This window comes from Episyrphus balteatus, chromosome 1 (assembly GCF_945859705.1).
Source record: "Episyrphus balteatus chromosome 1, idEpiBalt1.1, whole genome shotgun sequence".
NCBI classification, from domain to species: Eukaryota; Metazoa; Arthropoda; class Insecta; order Diptera; family Syrphidae; genus Episyrphus; species Episyrphus balteatus.
In genome coordinates this window covers 98,758,005-98,778,271 of record NC_079134.1, presented here as the reverse complement: position 1 = coordinate 98,778,271, position 20,267 = coordinate 98,758,005, and the positions used below count along the sequence as shown (strand labels likewise).

The following is a 20,267-nucleotide window of genomic DNA, read 5'->3' as shown; positions in this document are numbered from 1 at the left end:
CACTAATTCATCTTTTTGCTACCCTACGTTTCGCCGGTTTCTTTCCAGCTTCCTCAGGGGATTTTATTTTAGTGGTGAAAATTAAATTTTAGTATATTTTTATTATTGTTGTTTGAATTTAAAATTTTAAATAAAGAATTTAAGAAATTAACATGAAAAATTAAACAAAACACTACAACAAAAACTTAGAGCTATTATCACAATTTCTTATCACAGACTTTAATTTATGGCAACACTTAACAACTTTTAACAAATTTTTGTAACGGTGATTTTAAGAACAGATATTCTTCTTTCAAAAACTGTTAAATTTTCTCGATATCTCTTTTATTGCTGGAGATATCTTAAGTTTCATTTAATAAGCCAAAGAGAAACTAAAATTGATCTAAAGTTGAAGTCACTGGCCACAGAATTTTTGCAACAAAAACTAAAATATACTTTTCTAACGTTTTTGGGTTGCTGAACTCGAATCTGCAATCAGAAAAATTCTATTAGCCTCCTTTATATTATGCAATATATTGAATATTATGCATAACATTCAACACAATTGCAACTTTTATTTCAACTACAAATAAATTAAAAAATAATTTAAAATTAGTGACAAAAGGTTTGTTTTCTGTTATATTGTCATCATCAGGGTAAGGATTTTTATGCACTTAAAAACACAAAATATGTGCATAAAATATGCACCTTAAATCTGAAAATATGCGCTTAAAACAATGAAAATATGCATTAAAAACCAAAATAACAAAATAACAATATAAATAGAAAATATAAAATCTTCTAGAATAAAACACACAAAACATTAAATTTAAATTACATTAGTACATGTTAACAAATCATTAGAATAAATTTCGTTGTTATACACCCTAAAATATTTCGTAAAATTTTAAATGTTAAAATTCTGCCTATTTGACCTGACATAACTTTTGAACATGGAAAAGGACTGTTCAAATTCAGTCGGTGTCGTTGGAGTATTTTTGAACGCAGGTATCTCTTTGCTCGAAAATTTTACGAAAACCACTTCATCGTCAGGTTTTGACAAAACGATTTTTCAGCTTTGTTTAACATTTTGTTTTTATTTTATATATATTTTTTTTTATAGAAACTCCATCAGAGTCATACAATTAATTGAAAACTTCTTCAAAATATGCACTAAAAACCGAAATATGCGTTTATATGCATTTAAAGCAAAATATGCAAAAATATGCACTAACAAATAAATGCCATTTTAAAGGAAATTACTTGATTCGAATGCTTCCGTTAATGCGGAAAAAAATATGTATTCACATAAGAATCCTTGCCCTGGTCATCATTAACCGTGTTTTTGATATAACTACTTGTTCTGTTTTGTTTTGTTAAAAACTCATTTGTTTTTGTTTGAAACTAATCCGTAGTAACGATTTCAATAATAGTTAGTTCTAAATATTTTTCATGTTTGAATAAACACTTTTTTCCTTATAAGTCTCGAATATTTATTTCGGAAGAATTACTTTCAGGTCGTTTAAGAATAGACGAAGAATTTCAACAAATTGTTTAGTCTTATGGTGATTTGAGGTTACTCGATACAGTGCAGCGTAGTTTATTTTATATTATTTACTAACTTATTTACTTAAGATAACGAGCAGGGCCCGGATTTTTATGCAAATGCATATATTTTTGGACGGCCTTAGAAACAAATGAATCAGATAGTTTTTCGAATCAAGAGATTTGCTTTAAAGTGGCATTCAATCGTGTTGGCGCATATTTTTGCATATTTTGGTATAAATGCATATTCTGGCTAATGAGCATATTTCTATGGAGTTTGGTATTGACAACATAAATCCAAAATCGTCGTTTTGAGATAAATGCATTTTAAAGTTTGAAAAATTCCCCCAAATCCAGTCTTATTTAATACAAATATATGGGGATGCAATTATTTTTAAAATTATAATATTTACACAAATAAAGTAAAAAAAAAAATAGTTTTGAAGCGTATTTATATGTTTTTTAGTGAGATATGTTGTTTTGACCAAACTATTTTTCGTTCAAGAATGACATTATTTCGAGTTGTGTCCTTAGTGCCAATATTTTTTTTTAAGAATTTCAATTTTTCGAACGAAGTTGTGCCGTTTTGACCAAACACTTATTTAAAAGTATAAACATTTTTGATTGGTCAAAACAGCACAAGTTGGAGTTATGCCATTATGATCAAACATAATTTTAGAAAAAGGAATTAAGTGTGGTTAGGGCCATTGAATATCTTTGGAACTAGTTTACTTAGAGTTATGCAGTTAAGTACAAACGAAAATAGATATTTTTAATACACTCCTGCTCAAAATTAACGCACACTTTTTTTTTCTTTAGTTATACCCCTGCATCTTGTTTGAAATGGCTTTAAAATTATTTGTTGTATTTTTTTGTGTTTGCTTATTGTTTAGCAAGTCAGAAAAATGCTAAATTGCAACAGTATTATTAACCAAAAAAAAGATAAACCAAATTTAGCAATTCAAGGTCTGAAAACTGATATTAAAATAATTTTTGTTTTTTAAGAAAAAAAATTTAAATAAATGGAAACGCGTGACAGTTCTTTCCAATAATTTTTTTCAATACTTGGCATTGTCTCCTCTAGCGCATATGGTAATTTGGAGTCGTCTATTCATTCCACGAATTAAGTTTTGAAGGTTTTGTTGTAACTTTTCTTTCACTGCAGTTTTCTGTTAATCAAGAATGCTTGGAGGTGGATTTCGGCCGCAAATGCATTTTTTTCAACATTTCCTAGACATGTTCTATTGAATTTACATCCGGATATCTGTGTGGTCAATTCAAAGGTGGCACATTTTAATCATGAAGATATTCTCAAACCACTGTAGCATGCATTACCTTGCATCAGACTGATTTGTGGACCAAATCTAGGGGTGATTGGAACCGCATGCTGTTCGAGAATATCAGCCAAGTATCTTTGGGTACTTAAATTAGGTCTAGGAGATCTCAATAACTCCGTAGGTGTTGTGAGGCAGAGTTTACTCAATGAAAATTTATGACTCATCTCTAAAAGGTTCGCGGGTTGACAGATAGACTTCAGCATACCTCTCCAAATCTTCCCCACAAACATTTTATTCCATACCTTCAATTTAAGCTCACTCCTGTCTTATTTGAGAAAATAACCACGATACTGTGAGATAAAGTAATTGTAGGACTTTTTTGTAAAATAAATATGATGTGCGTTAAATTTGAGCAGGAGTGTAGTTCTGCATACTCAACTCATTTTCGAAAAAAATGGACTTATGCTGTTAATACCAAACTCCATAGATTTTCACAATAAATGCATATTTTTCGAGCATATTTTAAGAAAAATCAACTTTAAAGACCTAAAACTAATTTCTCCGACAACACATTTATTTCTAAACAAGTAACTTTGATGGAGGAAGCAATTTCGAAAATAAATGCAGTAGAGTTTTCAATTGGTCAGTCTATTTGTAAAAAAATAGAAAACGTTCTTAAAAAATAACGAAGGATACATAAAAATGAAGAATTTCTCCGCCATGTTTTCCCTAAATGAAAATAAAGAGTGCTTGGATAGTCAATATTCTATAGATTAGATTAGCTCTTCTCCACTAACGTCTGTGGACGTGGAGAGGTCATTTTCCATGTATAAAAGTTTTTTTAGAACAAATCCCAACGGTTTAGTTTTGAAAACTTCAGGAAACATTTCATGATTCATGCCAACAAAACTTATTTACGAAACTAATGTATTTACATATTATATAAATGATATTTTTTATTAAACCTACCTGAATTTTATGTTAATTTTATAAACTGTTTGCTGTGAAAACTGTATATGTGTAGGTGGTTAATGGCAATGGTGGCAAAAAAAAATGGTATATAAAGATTTATAAAACAAATTGACCTATTGGTATCTATGTATTTTGAACCTTTTCACGAGCTATGCTGTTTTTTTTTGTTTTGGCATTGATATCCGTATCCGCAGTTGGAGTTTATACATGCATTACAAAAACAACAGGCAGATGCCGATAGGAATAGAAGCTAAACCAAGCTGCGGATAGAATTTTGACGAAGTGTATAAGTTAAAAAAAAAATTATAAGTTTATGTTTCCCCTTTCTCTTGGTACGTACATAAAAATGTTTGTCCATTGTTGAGCAAGTTGTAACAGTAAGTATTACGGCAACAACAATCCCTTCATGACTATAGTTTAGTCTGTTTTAAGCAAATTCCCAGTTTCAAACGGTTTGCTGAAGTTGGTTTTAAGTGTTGTTTTTTTTTTCGATGACGTCGCACAGTGCGGTCTAAAACCTGGCCAAAAATATTTGGGAAAACACTTTTTTGTTTTTTTTATTTGCGTTTAATTTTTGTATTTGGATTTTTGTTAAAATTTTGAGTCGATTGAAAATAAACGAAGTTATGAGTATTTTAAAACTTCGCTTATGAACGTATTATTCCAGTGTTCAAAACATTAATTAGTTCAAACAACTAACTTTTTCAAAGCTGGAGCCCCTTATAACTTCAAAACTACTGCACCGATTCTTTTGAAATTCGGAACACTATTTCTGTACATATTTGCATTCGTTCCACCACACCATACTCAACACTTCTTTAGTTTTTATGCATCCGTAGCACCTCAACTGTACAACACTTTACCTCTTGATATTCGTTGCATTCGCTCAAGATACTCCTTTTGCAGGAATTTTAAGATTTGCCTATTCAACTTTGATTTTGATGAAATTAATGGCATTTGGAGAGCTTTAATTTGAAAGTTTGTTGTAATGAATTATTTTGAATTTTGTTGTTATTCTTTTGTTTTTTTTTTTTTTCTAATTAATTTTTTGATACTTTTTTCTTTTGAAAATTTGTAATTTGACACTTAGACCCCATAATAAACGTTGAATTTAATTGTAATTTAAAAAGTAAAAAATTGTTAATGTTTTCTGGCAAGATACTTTCGCCACTTGTTCGTAAACAACACATTGTATCATTAACTATTTCTTTTTTATAAAAAATAATTAATATCGTCGGCACAACGCGAATCTGCATTTTTGCACATTTTCACTTTAAAGCGTCATTTTGTTTGTTATCGGTCCCTCCGTTCACTGCATTGATCCCAATCCTCCATCTGTTGCCTAGAAGTCTAAATGATCAATTTTTGTTGCACGAGTATCCATAAGAATGCATGAGTTTCCAAAACTTTGAAGCCGTTTTTCTCAAAACTACAAATTTGCACATTCGTGGTTTTGGCTTTGTGCCCACGATATATTATAAATAATTATTTTAATTTTATTATTAAAAGAGTTTGTAAAAGCATAGCTTGTAAGGAAATAAAGAAAATCTTATCTAAAAATCAATTTTAAAAGGTATCCCTGGAGAAAATTTCCCAATAATATAATGCATTCAATGGAATAATATAAAAATCTATTAGTAAGAGTCGTTTTTGTAGAGTTTTTTTTCAAAGGCTCTTTTTTCGGGGGGCAAACTCAAATGCAAGATTGATCCAAATATCTAGCGTTAAACTATGTTGCGGCGTGTAGCGCATATGTAAAAACAATTTTTTTTTACCAAAATCTCTCTTAAGTTAAAAAAAAAACACTAAGTAAATTCACATTTTATTTTATATTCCGTATTCTCATTAACTTAAATGTAATAATTATTGTAACATTAACTTTAATTGAATTGTTTGAATTTTTGTTTACATACACCCACATACCCAATATTTGGGTTATTTTGTTTTTTTCTTGTTGTTTTGTTTTAGTGTAAATCGAAGTTTCGCTGATGATGAGCTGCATGTCAGTTCGAAATGCATTCGGTGTTTTAAATTTTGCAAATAAAAAAATACGTTACTTGTTAAACATTTAAATTTCGTGTTTTTATTGTAAAATTTTTGCTTTTTGTAGTCAATAAAGGAAGTTGCCTTTGCTAAATATAATTTTTATAAATTAATAAGACCAAAAAAATGTAAGCTAATTCGATAAAAACCTCAAAAATTGAGAAAAATAAACCAAAAATATGTATTTTTTCGTATGTGAGTGCAATCTAGTCACCTTCTCTGCTGTTGTTGTAGATTATTTAACGGCAAACAATTTTCATATGACCTTTGATGACCTCCAATCAATGGGTCGCGAGATATTTGCGAAAAACTTTTCGTGACCTTTTGACCCTTATAACTTTTTAAGCCGGCACAATATCAATTTCAATTTTTCACATCTTCATAACAACGCCGTAATAAAGGTGTATACCAAAATTCAGGCCACTAGGAATTTTTCAGCAGAGAAAACCTTAAATACTGGACTATTAAGTAAGAACTCTTTTGATATTATGTAAGTATTTTGTGATGTAAATTTATAACCAATTTAATATATTTTAATATACAGGGTGTTTCAAAAGTAATGGATCAAACGAAATATGCTGATAGGCCAACTTAAGGGCTCTCAGAATTTGGTAACTAGTTCATCCCAAATCCCTACGGTTTTCGATTTATTGCAGTTTTTGTGAAATTTCGAAAAATCCCGACTTTGCAACAGTATTTTGCTTCCTTCGCTCATAATTGATTTTTGTTTTTTACAATTCTTTCACTAAAACATTGCCTAATAATAAGAAATAATTAATAAATCAAAATATTTTTTATTTCATATGCCATTTTGCTGCAAATTAATTCCATGTTTTATAAAAACTCAATTTCTTACTTTTGTTTCAAAGCAAGAACCTTAAAAAAAGTTGTATGGTGTGAAAGTGGTTTATTATTTCGAAAACTTGCCGTGTTATTGCAGTTTTCAAAAATGTATAAACGTTTCCAAAGTTGAAATTAGAACGAGAGATATTACAATTTGAATGCAAAAAAACAGTGGTTTTCAGAGCAAAATAACGAACAAATTCGAGGCTTTTATTCAAAAAGAAATAAACAAACAACAGTCGAGAAAATGTGTTTATTTTTCTTTGTTATTTTTCTCTAAAAAGCCCCAACATCTTTAGTTCTAACTTCAACTTTGGAAACTTTTATACATTTTTGAAAACTGGAATAACACGGCAAGTTTTCGAAATAATAAACCACTTTCACACCATACAAATTTTTTTAAGGTTCTTGCTTTGAAACAAAAGTAAGAAATTGAGTTTTTATAAAACATGGAACTGTTAATTAATTTGCAGCAAAATACTGTTGCAAAGTCGGGATTTTTCGAAATTTCACAAAAACTGCAATAAATCGAAAAACGTAGGGATTTGGGATGAACTAGTTACCAAATTCTGAGAGCCCTTAAGTTGGCCTATCAGCATATTTCGTTTGATCCATTACTTTTGGGACACCCTGTATATAATTTTAATATACATTTTAAAAAAACTAGAAGCTTAGTCATATTTGTAAAATTAAAATTAAGTTAATTGAATTAAGGGATTTTGAAAGAATGGTAACTGAACTCAGATTAAAAAAAAAAATTATTGAAAAAATTTTAACATGTCGTTTTGAAAACTTTTTCGCAATATAAAATGCATTTATTTTTTTGGCCACATTTATTATGAATTGAAATTATAAAAGGAAATGTCAATATGCATTACGGCTTATGAAAAAAATTGAAAAGTATTTATTCCACTGTAGTTAGGCTGTTTTGGTCTATATAAAGCAAATGCGAATAAAAACAAGTTCTATCCCATTATTTTCCCAACGTTTCGTAAATATTTCTAACTTCATCAGGGGTAATTTATTCAATCTATTAATATAATGTTGATTTAGTTACATTTAATACAATCAATTATTTTTTTCCATTCTTACTTAATAATTCAAAACATAATACATAATTTGCTTCCCTTCCGCTCCTATTGCATATGTCCCGGAGACGGCACTGACACAAAATTGAACATAAAAAAAACAAATGTAAATATAAATGCAAGAACAATTAAGCAAAAATAAATAAATTAAAACTAACAAACTCAAATATGACAATTAACACTTATATCACAGCTGGCTATCAGGTACTTTAATTAAATTGCTACAGCATAGCTTTGTTTAATGCTATCGGTGTCTTCTTTTGTGTTCATCGTTCTCTTTATTTGTTGTTGGATTCTAAGACTCTCCAGAGTTAATCTTGTGTTAAGTTTGCTCTCTTTATCTAGTATTTTTACATTTTTGAAGTCCACCGTGTGTCCGCTTGTTGTAATGTGCTGTGAAAGCCCTGTTGTCTCTTTATGTTTTCTTATATCAGCTTCGTGTTCCGCTAATCTCGTTGCTAAATTTCTCTTAGTTTGACCTATGTATACTAGATCACAGTTTTCATTATTTTTTCCATTGCATTTAATTTCGTAGACTACATTATGTTGTTGTTGTTTTTGTATTTTTGATTTTGTGTTTGTAAATATTGGTTTAAGTGTGAGATTTGATTTATATGCAAATGATATATTTTCTTTTTGTATAATTCGATGTAAGCTTCTGTTGTCAGTGAGCTTGGGCACATATGGTACCGAGAAAAACTTTTTTGTATTGTTGTTGGTTATTGTTATTGTATTATTTTGTTTTTGGATTATTTCTTAGCTTAATAGAAATAAATTTAATTCCATTTTTACTAAAATTTAAATTTTAATGAAACTTAAGGAGTTTTACTCAAAAAAATTTCCAAAATCAAAGCTCTTTTAATGTTTAATGCTTTATTTCAAATATTTTTCAAATCGCTGCTATTTTTTTGCTCGCCACTGTATGTATATTACCTATTCTGCTTCGGAATTCAACTGTTAATATTTATGGCCAAAATTTTTTTTAAAATAAATTCATATTTTATTACAAAAATTTTGGAAAAAAATCATTTTAAATTTTTTTAATAACATATTTTTTTTTAAATTCTGAGTTTGAGGACCATTTTTTCAAAAACTCTTAATTAAATTTAGTGGTTTTAAATTTAAGAGATAAGAATGAGCTTCTGGCTTTTTAAAAATGTATTTTAAAATATTGTAGGTGTTGTCGTTGTTTTCAAAATATTTTTTTTGTGATTGAAGTCAGATTGTGAGAAAATTGCATTTATCTCTTAAACGATGGAAGATTGTCCTCACTCCCTTATATTTTTTTTCCTTAAATTACCAAGAGAATCTTTTGCCATCATTTGTTTTATGAAATTTAAGCAAAAAAATGGTTTTGTTAAAAAAAAATTTAATTTTAATATTAAAAAACAATACGGCAATTTTTAATCTATAGACTTTAAAGTATTTTTAATTACCTACGTTTGAAAAAAAAATCGTCAAAATAAGAGCTGTTCGGCCGGGTTCCCTTATAATTTGCTTTAGTTACTCTACTATGTTTCACACTTTATTTTAATTTTTAAATCAAGTTATTTCAATCAATAGTTTTTGAAATAATCGATTTCAAAATTTGGGAAAGAAATTTGATACAGGACTGTGGATTTCAATACAAAATTATCTCATAAAATAAACTTTCTATATTGATTTCTAATCAAACAATGAAAACCATATAATCCAGTCAAATAAAGGTTTAACCTCGGAATGAATGTTAGTAGAAATTTTTTTTGCTCAATATCTTCCTTTTGCCATTCTATAACATATCTCAAAAGTCTAGAAAAATCTCATGTCCGCTTGTCGCGATTTCAAGGTCAAATCGCGAAATGGAGATTTTCAGAATTAGCAAAAATAGGCTATGGTATTATATACACATATGATACATGATTTCAAGGTACTTTTTAATGCTGATTCCATAAAATCTAAAATCAAGACAATCTGACGTCTCTGGAAAAAGTTATACCTGTTTTTCACCTGTCAACTCATATTATTATAACAGTTGCAAACTTACTGCCGAAAAACCCTTAAAAGTTATGGTAGATGAACCAAATTTTGCATGAAGATTTAAGAATCCATCATTATTAAAAATCAAAACAATCCATTACAAAAAATATATATACCTACGAAATAATGGTATTTTTTTATGGAGGGGTAAATTTTAGGATATGCACTAAAGAAGATTCTTGTTCATCTTAGGAATAAGTGCTAATAGGCTAATTTTTTCATTTTAATCTTTGGATATTCTTTAACTACCCTCAGAAATCTAAAAAAATCTCATGTCCGCAAGTCCTAATTTTCTTGGTTTGAAAATAAGGTGCAGATTTTAAAAAATTGAAAAACTACACTTCAGATATTTATGTCAGATCAACATGAATAAGGTGCATTACTTTTCAGGGATGGTCAGGTTGACTTGTTTGTGAGTTTTGTTGGAATAAGTGTTAAGAAATACCTTTAAATCATGTCGCTTATGTTGGTATACATATAAAAATTTAAACTTTTCTTATTAATTTTTTAAAATCTGCACCTTATTTTCAAACCAAGAAAATTAGGACTTGCGGATATGAGATTTTTTTAGATTTTTGAGGGTAGTTAAAGAATATCCAAACAAAGATTAAAATGAAAAAATTAGCCTATTAGCACTTATTCCTAAGATGAACAAGAATCTTCTTTAGTCCATATCCTTAAATTTGCCCCTCCATCAAAAAATACCATTATTTCGTAGGTATATATATTTTTTGTAATGGATTGTTTTGATTTTTAATAATGATGGATTCTAAAATCTACATGCAAAATTTGGTTAATCTACCATAACTTTTAAGGGTTTTTCGGCAGTAAGTTTGCAACTGTTATAATAATATGAGTTGACAGATGAAAAACAGGTATAACTTTTTCCAGAGACGTCAGATTGTCTTGATTTTAGATTTTTTGGAATCAGCATTAAAAAATACCTTGAAATCATGTATCATATGTGTATATAATACCATAGCCTATTTTTGCTAATTTTGAAAATCTCCATTTCGCGATTTGACCTTGAAATCGCGACAAGCGGACATGAGATTTTTCTAGACTTTTGAGATATGTTATAGAATGGCAAAAGGAAGATATTGAGCAAAAAAAAATTTCTACTAACATTCATTCCGAGATCTACCCCTTTTTTCTCCTTATTTTACTGTATTAATATGTTTAGTTTTTTAGTCTAGTTTTTGAGAAAATTAAAAAATAGGAAAACTACTTTTTTTAAAAAGAAATTTTATTACACGTGTTTTAATGATGTTATTGTCAATTGGGGTTTAGTTCCTTTTCTTGCAAAGGGGACTTTAATTAAAACGCTTTTGACATTAACACCTGCCTACCGACTTTAAATACCCTTAGCGGAGCAACGAAGTTGCGTGAGCGGGACAGAGGACCCAATTTAAGTTTAAATCCTGAGAACCCGCGAGAGAGCCAGGTAAAGTACTTTTAAGATAATAAAAGCTATTGACATTGGCGCCTGCCTGGCGAGGTATCTAGTGGAGGTACATGTATAAAATATCAAAGACCTTTCTAATGGTGGCAATATAATGCCAAATTTATCAAAAACAGTTGAAAAATTAAAAATCTGATAAAAAGGTAGTTTTCGTGTTTTTCAATTTTCTTAAAAATTATAAGGCATAGAAACATATGGCTTTCAGCTTATGATCAGGAATCAATTAAGACAGATTACTTTATCAATCAATTAATTCTTAAGAAAAATAATATTCAGTGCGTTTTTTAAATCTTTTTTTTCACAATTTTTGAAATTGAATTCGATTATTTCAAAAACTATTGATTGAAATAACTTGATTTGAAAAAGATATCTTTTATAGTTGAGTGTTACCATTATTAAATGTAAGAAGAGAATTTCACGTTAGTTTTCATATTTGTAATTATTAAATGCATATTTGTGTTACATTTGAAAGAATCATTTCGATATAAACCAATTCTTTCTTATTTTTTTAATCTTTAAATTTATCTCAAATAAATTTATTTTTGACAGACAAACGAAATCTAACACTTGCCTTCATGAAAATTAACATTTTGTAAAAAAACCTAACAAAAACAATAAGGTTTTTTTGACAAAACAACCACAGTTAACTTTATTTCATAAACGAAAGTTAAATAACTGTGACTTTTCTACCCGTGATTGTCTTCCGGTAAATTTTTCTCCATAAAACCACAGCATACCGCCAAAATAATTTACCTTCTACTTCATCTTCACTCAGTTCTTAATAATATCCTCAATATCCTATTGTTTTGATTAAATTTAATTTATATTACCTACTGAAGAACACAAACAAAATTATTGATCAAACGAATCTCTGGTTTTATTTTGCAGAAATTGTTTTGATTTCAGCTTGACGTTTGTGTAAAATTGTTGAAAAGCGGCACACACACAATCGGAACAAGAATTCGGTCTGTTTTCAAATTCTTTTTTAACACCAAAAATTCGTTTTTTTTCCTAAAAATGGAAAGGAATTTGACATAAATAATTTGTAAACAAAAACGTAAAAATCGTTTTCTATTTGCTTTTAGAATTTTTGTGTAAAAATCTCAGATTTTTCCTCGCAAATAGAATATGAAATCTAGTTTTGTAATTGTGTACGAAATCTGTTCATATAAAAAACCTTTTTAAAATAAAACAACAACAAATGTTCAGACAAATGTCATACAGAGGAGTGTGTGTGAAAGTGCGTGTGCTTGTATGTGTGAATCTTGATAAAAAACTAGATTCAGATTTTTAAATCTCGAATCCATTTTTTGAATCTCAAGTCGCAAAAAGATCATGAAATCCATTTTTTGAATCTCAAGTCGCAAAAAGATCATGAAATCTGAAATTTTTCCATTTTTTCCCCTCTTCACCCCCTCTTTTAGCTGTCAGATTCACAAATCTGATTCTGAATCTTGATGAAATAGAAAACGAAAAAAGATTCAAAAAATGGATAAGAGATTCAAATATCTGAATCTCGATTTTTATCAACATTCACACATACAAGCACACGCACTTTCACACACTCCTCTGTATGACATTTTCAAACACACTCCTCTGTTTGACATTTGTCTGAACATTTGTTTTTGTTTTATTTAAAAAGGTTTTTTTATATGAACAGATTTCGTAAGCAATTACAAAACTAGATTTCATCTTCTATTTTACACAAAAATCTCAAAAGCAAATAGAAAACGACATAAGGTTAGAGCAATTTCGTGAGAACTGTCAAATGTGTTTGTTGTTGTTTTCTGTGCTGACGTTTTTGACTAAACTGTTCTGTCCAGTGCCCCTGTTCTAATTCAGCTTCCTCGTTGAACAGAACTACATCAACTCTTAAGGACTTTGCACATGAGCTACGAACTACGAACTGCGAACTGTGGATGGTCGCATATTTTGACATATCGCTCACATGAGTTAAATATTTCAATTCGCTGACAGCGACGAATTGTCAATTGGGTTCAGGGATGTGTACTCAAAAAAAAAAGTGAAGTAGAATCTTAAAAATGTGAGGCTTTTTATTTTGCTATGGGATTTGACATATGAAGTTTTCGATGCCTCAGTTTTCTTTCTATACTTCAAACTGAATGTATTTTCAATACATCCCTGTGTTTCTTATTCAAAAGATTTTTATCGTGATGAGATACTTTGGAAAAAAGTGGCTTTTTTTAAGTTTTTTTTTTTATAAATATCTAAAAAAAAGACAATATTTACATGTGCATCCACTTAATATGGATCGTCGCAAAAAAGGAGAATTTTTTTTACTAATTAACGAGCTTGAAAAATATCCTGGACGGTTCCACCAATATTTTCGGATGTCCAGGGAAAAATTTAAAGCACTATTCACATGAGCACGACCAACGACCAACGAATGAACGAAAATTCGTTGATTTTGACATTTCTTTCACATGAGAGTTTTTAATTCGTCGCGAATGAAGTTTGAATTCGATACCGTTCACCACCAAACCCAAAACAAGAATGATTTTAAGGTTAAGTCGCGCGCGAACAATTTATTCGTTGTAGTGTGGATGGTATGTGGAACGCGAATAGAGTTTGACAATTCGTAGCAACCAAACTGCAATTCGTAACTACCAAATTGTTTTTACAAATTTTTCTTATTTTAGCAAACAAAATGCAAATTTTAGTGTTCTAACATTAGTATCAATTGGTTTCTTATAATTTGAATCATTTTTTGTTTGAAATTGAGTCGTAGAAATGTGCTAAATCTCGTTTGTTCGTCCATTCGTTCATTCGTTGGTCGCTCTCATGTGCAAAGTCCTTAATACCATTCTTCATTTGATTGAAAAGGATCTAAAGCCAAAGCCGTTGGCCTTTAGGAAAGATTTTATATTTGTGTTTTTATTTAATTTGTAATTACCCTTTTCTCCATGTTCTCCGCAGCCATGACCAGAATAGAAAACAAAAACAAGAGTAATTTTGAGGTTAAGTCGCGCGCGAAAAATTTGTTCGTTGTAGTGTGGATGGTATGTGGAACGCGATTTGAGTTTGACAATTCGTAGCAACCAAACTGCAATTCGTAACTACCAAATTGTTTTTACAAATTTTTCTTATTTTAGCAAACAAAATGCAAATTTTAGTATTCTAACATTAGTATCAATTGGTTTCTTATAATTTGAATCATTTTTTGTTTGAAATTGAGTCGTAGAAATGTGTTAAGGACTTTGCACATGAGCTACGAACTACGAACTGTGGATGGTCGCATATTTTGACATATCTTTCACATGACAATTCGCAGACAGCGACGAATTGTCAATTGGGTTTAGAATAGAAAACAAAAACAAGAGTAATTTTGAGGTTAAGTCGCGCGCGAACAATTTATTCGTTGTAGTGTGGATGGTATGTGGAACGCGAATAGAGTTTGACAATTCGTAGCAACCAAACTGCAATTCGTAACTACCAAATTGTTTTTACAAATTTTTCTTATTTTAGCAAACAAAATGCAAATTTTAGTATTCTAACATTAGTATCAATTGGTTTCTTATAATTTGAATCATTTTTTGTTTGAAATTGAGTCGTAGAAATGTGTTAAATCTCGTTTGTTCGTCCATTCGTTCATTCGTTGGTCGCTCTCATGTGCAAAGTCCTTTAAATCTCGTTTGTTCGTCCATTCGTTGGTCGCGCTCATGGGCAAAGTCCTTTAAGGACTCAATTTCAAACAAAAAATGATTCAAATTATAAGAAACCAATTGATACTAATGTTAGAATACTAAAATTTGCATTTTGTTTGCTAAAATAAGAAAAATTTGTAAAAACAATTTGGTAGTTACGAATTGCAGTTTGGTTGCTACGAATTGTCAAACTCAAATCGCGTTCCACATACCATCCACACTACAACGAACAAATTTTTCGCGCGCGACTTAACCTCAAAATTACTCTTGTTTTTGTTTTCTATTCTGGGCCCCTGTTCTGTAACTTTATCACTGGCGATAAACGTTTTTCAATGTCTCTAAAATCCATTTTCTTCCATAAATAAAGCAAAATTTCTTTCAAATTCAGAATGTATGAATTAAGAAATTAAGATCTGGAACAAAATTTCTTTTATTTTGATGAGATTAAATGGATTTTAAAGCCATTCAAATATTTTATCGCCAGTGATAAAAGTTACAGAACATGGGCACTGGTCATGGCTGCGGAGAACATGGAGAAAAAGGTAATTACAAATTAAATAAAAACACAAATATAAAATCTTTCCTAAAGGCCAACGGCTTTGGCTTTAGATCCTTTTCAATCAAATGAAGAATGGTATTAAATTTTTCCCTGGACATCCGAAAATATTGGTGGAACCGTCCAGGATATTTTTCAAGCTCGTTAATTAGTAAAAAAAAATTCTCCTTTTTTGCGACGATCCATATTAAGTGGATGCACATGTAAATATTGTCTTATTTTTAGATATTTATAAAAAAAAAAACTTAAAAAAAGCCACTTTTTTCAAAAGTATCTCATCACGATAAAAATCTTTTGAATAAGAAACACAGGGATGTATTGAAAATACATTCAGTTTGAAGTATAGAAAGAAAACTGAGGCATCGAAAACTTCATATGTCAAATCCCATAGCAAAATAAAAAGCCTCACATTTTTAAGATTCTACTTCACTTTTTTTTTTGAGTACACATCCCTGAACCCAATTGACAATTCGTCGCTGTCAGCGAATTGAAATATTTAACTCATGTGAACGATGTCAAAATATGCGACCATCCACAGTTCGCAGTTCGTAGTTCGTAGCTCATGTGCAAAGTCCTTTATCTAGAATGCTTGTCCACAGTAGTTTATTTTACTGACAGACAGGGCTTTCCAATGATAGCTATAACTCACAGTACACAGTACTGTGGCTATAACTGGCCCCTAAATTTGTGTACTCTTTGGTTTAAAAGAACACTATTTGTTAGTTTTATTTAGGTATTGAATAGGTATTTCATTTTGTATTCTCTTGTACGTTATAGGAACACCAAATAAGATATTTAAAAAGAGAAAAGATATCGGATTGGCAAAGTAAATATTCATTCTTTTCCCCAATTAGTTCATATTTTTCAGAGATTTGCAGTCTTATACAAAAAAAAAAAACACGTAAAGAAAAAAAAAAAAAAACAATGCAATCACACTATTTTTCCAAAACACATTTTCTTGCAAAATTAATTATCTTCTTGATTTACCTATATTGCTTTACTTTTTGTTTAGTTTGAATCGTCGCGCAATTCGGTTTACTGTGAACTAAACCTTAATGCAATCTACATTCTACAAACGAATTCATATAGCTATACATACAGAACTTTATGAGCATAATTTGTATCTCACCAGGAAAAAATAACCGCAACTGGATGGCAAAAAAAAAAAAATTAGAAATTTCAAGTGCTAAAGTACCAAAAACAGGAGCAGATGTCCATACAATACGACCAGGGGAAAGATGAAAACTGGTTTATTGTTTGCTATCGCTTCTCTCTTTGTAAACTTGCATTTTTTTTTTGATAAACTACACTTCAACTTCATGCTTATGGCATCCAATGAAAATGATAGGTTTTTTCTTCATGTATTTATTAAATAGAATACAAGACTTGAGTTATCAATAAACTTACCACTAATTTTACAATATTCCTTTTTTTTTTGGGTAAAAAGGTGTACGTGACAAACGGCGACAGCAAACACTAATATGGTTAACTCACAATAGATACATTATACCTTTGATTAACAATACGAGGTACACAATTACTGCACAGAAAATTATATTAAATTAACACTACTTGTTCCCGAACTCAATCGTACAGGTTTTAATATTTTCACAAACAAAAGTTGTTTAAGTTTCATTTTTTCCATAAAAAAAGATGTTAAGTCCTTCAATTAATATGTTTTTTTTCTTTTACGGTTTAAATTAGATGGGAACGAATACAAAGAGTCCAAATACAGTCTACAGCTACATATAAAATAATAATTTGGTTTTGGGGTGAGGAATTGAAAACAAAATGGTGGTATAGTTGTATAAACCTTCACTAGTCACTACACTATTAAACCAAGTTCATTTGGCTGAAAATCAATAAGCAAATCACTTATTTTCTTGTAGTTTAATTGTTTGTATTATTATTTAATGTTTTCAATCCAAATGTAGTAAGTTTTGAATTTACTAGAGAGAAAAAAAAAACTATTAACACAAGCGAGGATTTGACCGCACACCACTTTTCAATCAATTTTCTCTAGTACTCAGATTCGGGAAGTTTGTAGTAAATAGGGGTGAAATGAAATACAGATAGTCTGCTTCTACACGAAGACGTAGACGCACATAAGAGCAAAGGAGAAATCGATCTTTCTCTCTCCATCTTGTGCGTCTAGTCATCGTGTAGAAGTCGTCAAATGATGGTGAATTTAGAACATTGTTAAGCGACATCTATATATGAGATTTTAAATTGAGCTGGCACCCTTCAAGCAAGAAAACGGAGTCCAGAAAAGACAGTCCGACCTCCGACCGAGAAAAGCGGGGTTGCACTAACACACTTGCAACTTTTTGTGTATGAACACAAAGTTTAAGAGAATCGTGGTGAAAACTGAGAAAAGGAAAAAAAAGTAGACAGACATAGCCAACAAGAGCAAAAGCGTCATTTTGTTATTTTTTTGTTGAAGTGTTTAGTCGTGTCGTGTCTCGTGTCGTTGTTAATAAAATATAAGTATAATTATAAACAATTATATCAAACTATTAACAATATGGAAACAAAAAAAGGTATGTTGTATAAATATCGCTCAAAGTGTTTGGATTAAAGTAATGTGTTTCTGTTTGTGTTGTAGATGTAATCTCTAATGATGAAGAAAAAGGCAGAAGGTGAAACATGCGATTGGGCATCTAAAGAAACACCAACAACAGCAGCAACAACAAATAAAATAAAATGAAAAAAATGTATTGTATTTTATATTGTATATATTGTGAAAATTTCGTTTGCCAAAATTAAATAAAAAATAAAACAGTTTCAGTGAAAAAAAAAAATAAATCTTGTTCTTTTTTTGGTCGCAAATGCGAAATGTCATCCTTTTTTTATCCCTCTTTCTGGTAGGTTTTCGCTGCTCCGACTCAGGTCCGCCTTCGGCTCCGTTTTCTCGGAATGGAGATTTTCACCACACCAATACATATGCAATCGACTTCGCGGTGATTATAATTTCCATACTAATTTGAGCCGCCTTCGCACCAGTTTCTGATCCGAAGTCGGACTCAGCTCCGCCTCAGGCGGAGCGGATTCGAACCGAGGTCGGACCTGTTTGCTTGAAGGGCAGTTGGGCAGTACCCTTCAAGCAAACAAGTACGACCTAGGTCCGAATCCGATCCGCCTCAGGCGGAGCTGAGTCCGTCTTCGGCTCAGAAACGGGTCCGAAGGCGGCTCAAATTAGTATGGAAATTATAATCACCGCGGAGCCGATTTTATATGTATTGGTTTTTTTCACCACGATTTCTCCTTCGACTTTGTGTTCATACACAAAAAGTTGCAAGTGTGTGAGTGCAACCCCGTTTTTCTCGGTCGGAGGGCGGAGTGCCTTTTCTGAACTCCGTTTTCTTCCTTGAAGGGTAAAGCCTGGTACGCTGCTCGCGCTAAATTTTAGCTCCCATACAAATTATCGAAAATTTTTAGCCGAGATAAAATGGATCCCATACAAGTTATCGATAACTTGTATGGGAATTTTATCTTGGCTAAAAGTTAGCGCGAGCAGCGTACCAGGCTTAAAGAAGAAAACGGAGCTCAAATTTGACACTCCAACATCAAAATGCGAAATACGAAGTTTGACGAGGTTGCACTCAGAGAGAATCGTGGTGAAAAAGTATGAAAAGGAAAAAAAAATGAAGGAAAGACAAATAGCTTCATTTTGTTTTGGATATTTTTTGCAAGTGTCTCGTCTCGTGTGGTCGTCTTGTATTTTTAATTAAGGGTATTCACGTAACGAGATAATTTTCTACTTTGCAGAAAAAAAGAACATTCCGCAAAAGGTTTAAATGAACACCCCAGCAGAAAATAGGTGTGTTTTTTATTACCACCGGTCCTAACTGGACAAAAAAAAACCTGAAATCTTGGCAGCACTGTATATTGAATATTCTGTTATACTTAAGCCTAGGTTACATGAAGTGCAATATTCGTAGTATATCTTACAAAATATATAACATCTTCCCACTTTTATTTGATGTTAAGATATAAAGTTCCTATTTTGTAAAACAAGTCTAATTATGATAATTCATGAAATTCATTTTTAATTATTTTTTGTTTGTTTTTTCTTAAATTAAATATAAAAAAAATATGTACTATTAGGAATTCATTTTATAAACAATTATTTAATTTATAAATCTTAAATTAAATATAATAACAATTAGGTACTATTAGTAATTCATTTTTAAATAATTATTTCATTTATAAATCAATCTTGTGGGTGGTCGTCTTATTCTAGTTGTTCTTCTTATATCTAAGATTATCTTATTTGCATGCAAGGTACTTGTTTGTTTAAGTGTATTGTTAACAATTTCATTAGTTAATTTTTCAGGTTGTGAAGTTTTAACATTAACAAATTCATCAGATTTACATACTGGATGAAACTTGTCATCAAGTTTTGAAAATGTTATTTGATTATGATTTACAAATTTAATGCTGTTATTAACATTTATTAAATAGGTAAATGGACTTATTATTTTATAAACCATATAGGGTACAGTTGCTAGTAGCCGGCCCCTTAAGGATTTTGTCTCAAAAAATAAAGCACAGAAACGTCAAATATCAACATTTTCGAATAATTCTTGAAATAAAATGTACTTTAATTATTAATTTTTCGGTATGGTTAAAATCTAGTGTCCTATTTCCGGCCACTGACTTTATTAGGTCAAGCTTAAATAAATTGAATGTTTTTTATTTAAATCTTTTTGTTTTAAGAATTTAGAAACAATTTTGATTGTTAATAAGTTATAACATTAAATGATTAAAAAATATATCTATTTTTCCCCATTTTTAAACTTTTACCAATAAAAGGGGGCC

General features: G+C 30.2%; 1 protein-coding gene across 4 annotated transcripts in view; it reads right to left on the bottom strand.

Moving 5' to 3' along the window:
• Positions 1 to 17,458, bottom strand: part of LOC129906937 (inner centromere protein A-like) — a 57,660-nt gene extending 40,202 nt beyond the window's left edge. For 2 of the 4 annotated variants that reach the window (XM_055982931.1, XM_055982932.1), the window contains exon 1: positions 16,854 to 17,458. The gene's annotated coding sequence lies outside the window, so the exon portion shown is untranslated. The remainder of the gene's footprint in view (positions 1 to 16,853) is intronic. The other 2 variants (XM_055982930.1, XM_055982933.1) reach the window with 1 other exon arrangement.
• Positions 17,459 to 20,267: the final 2,809 nt, after the last annotated feature.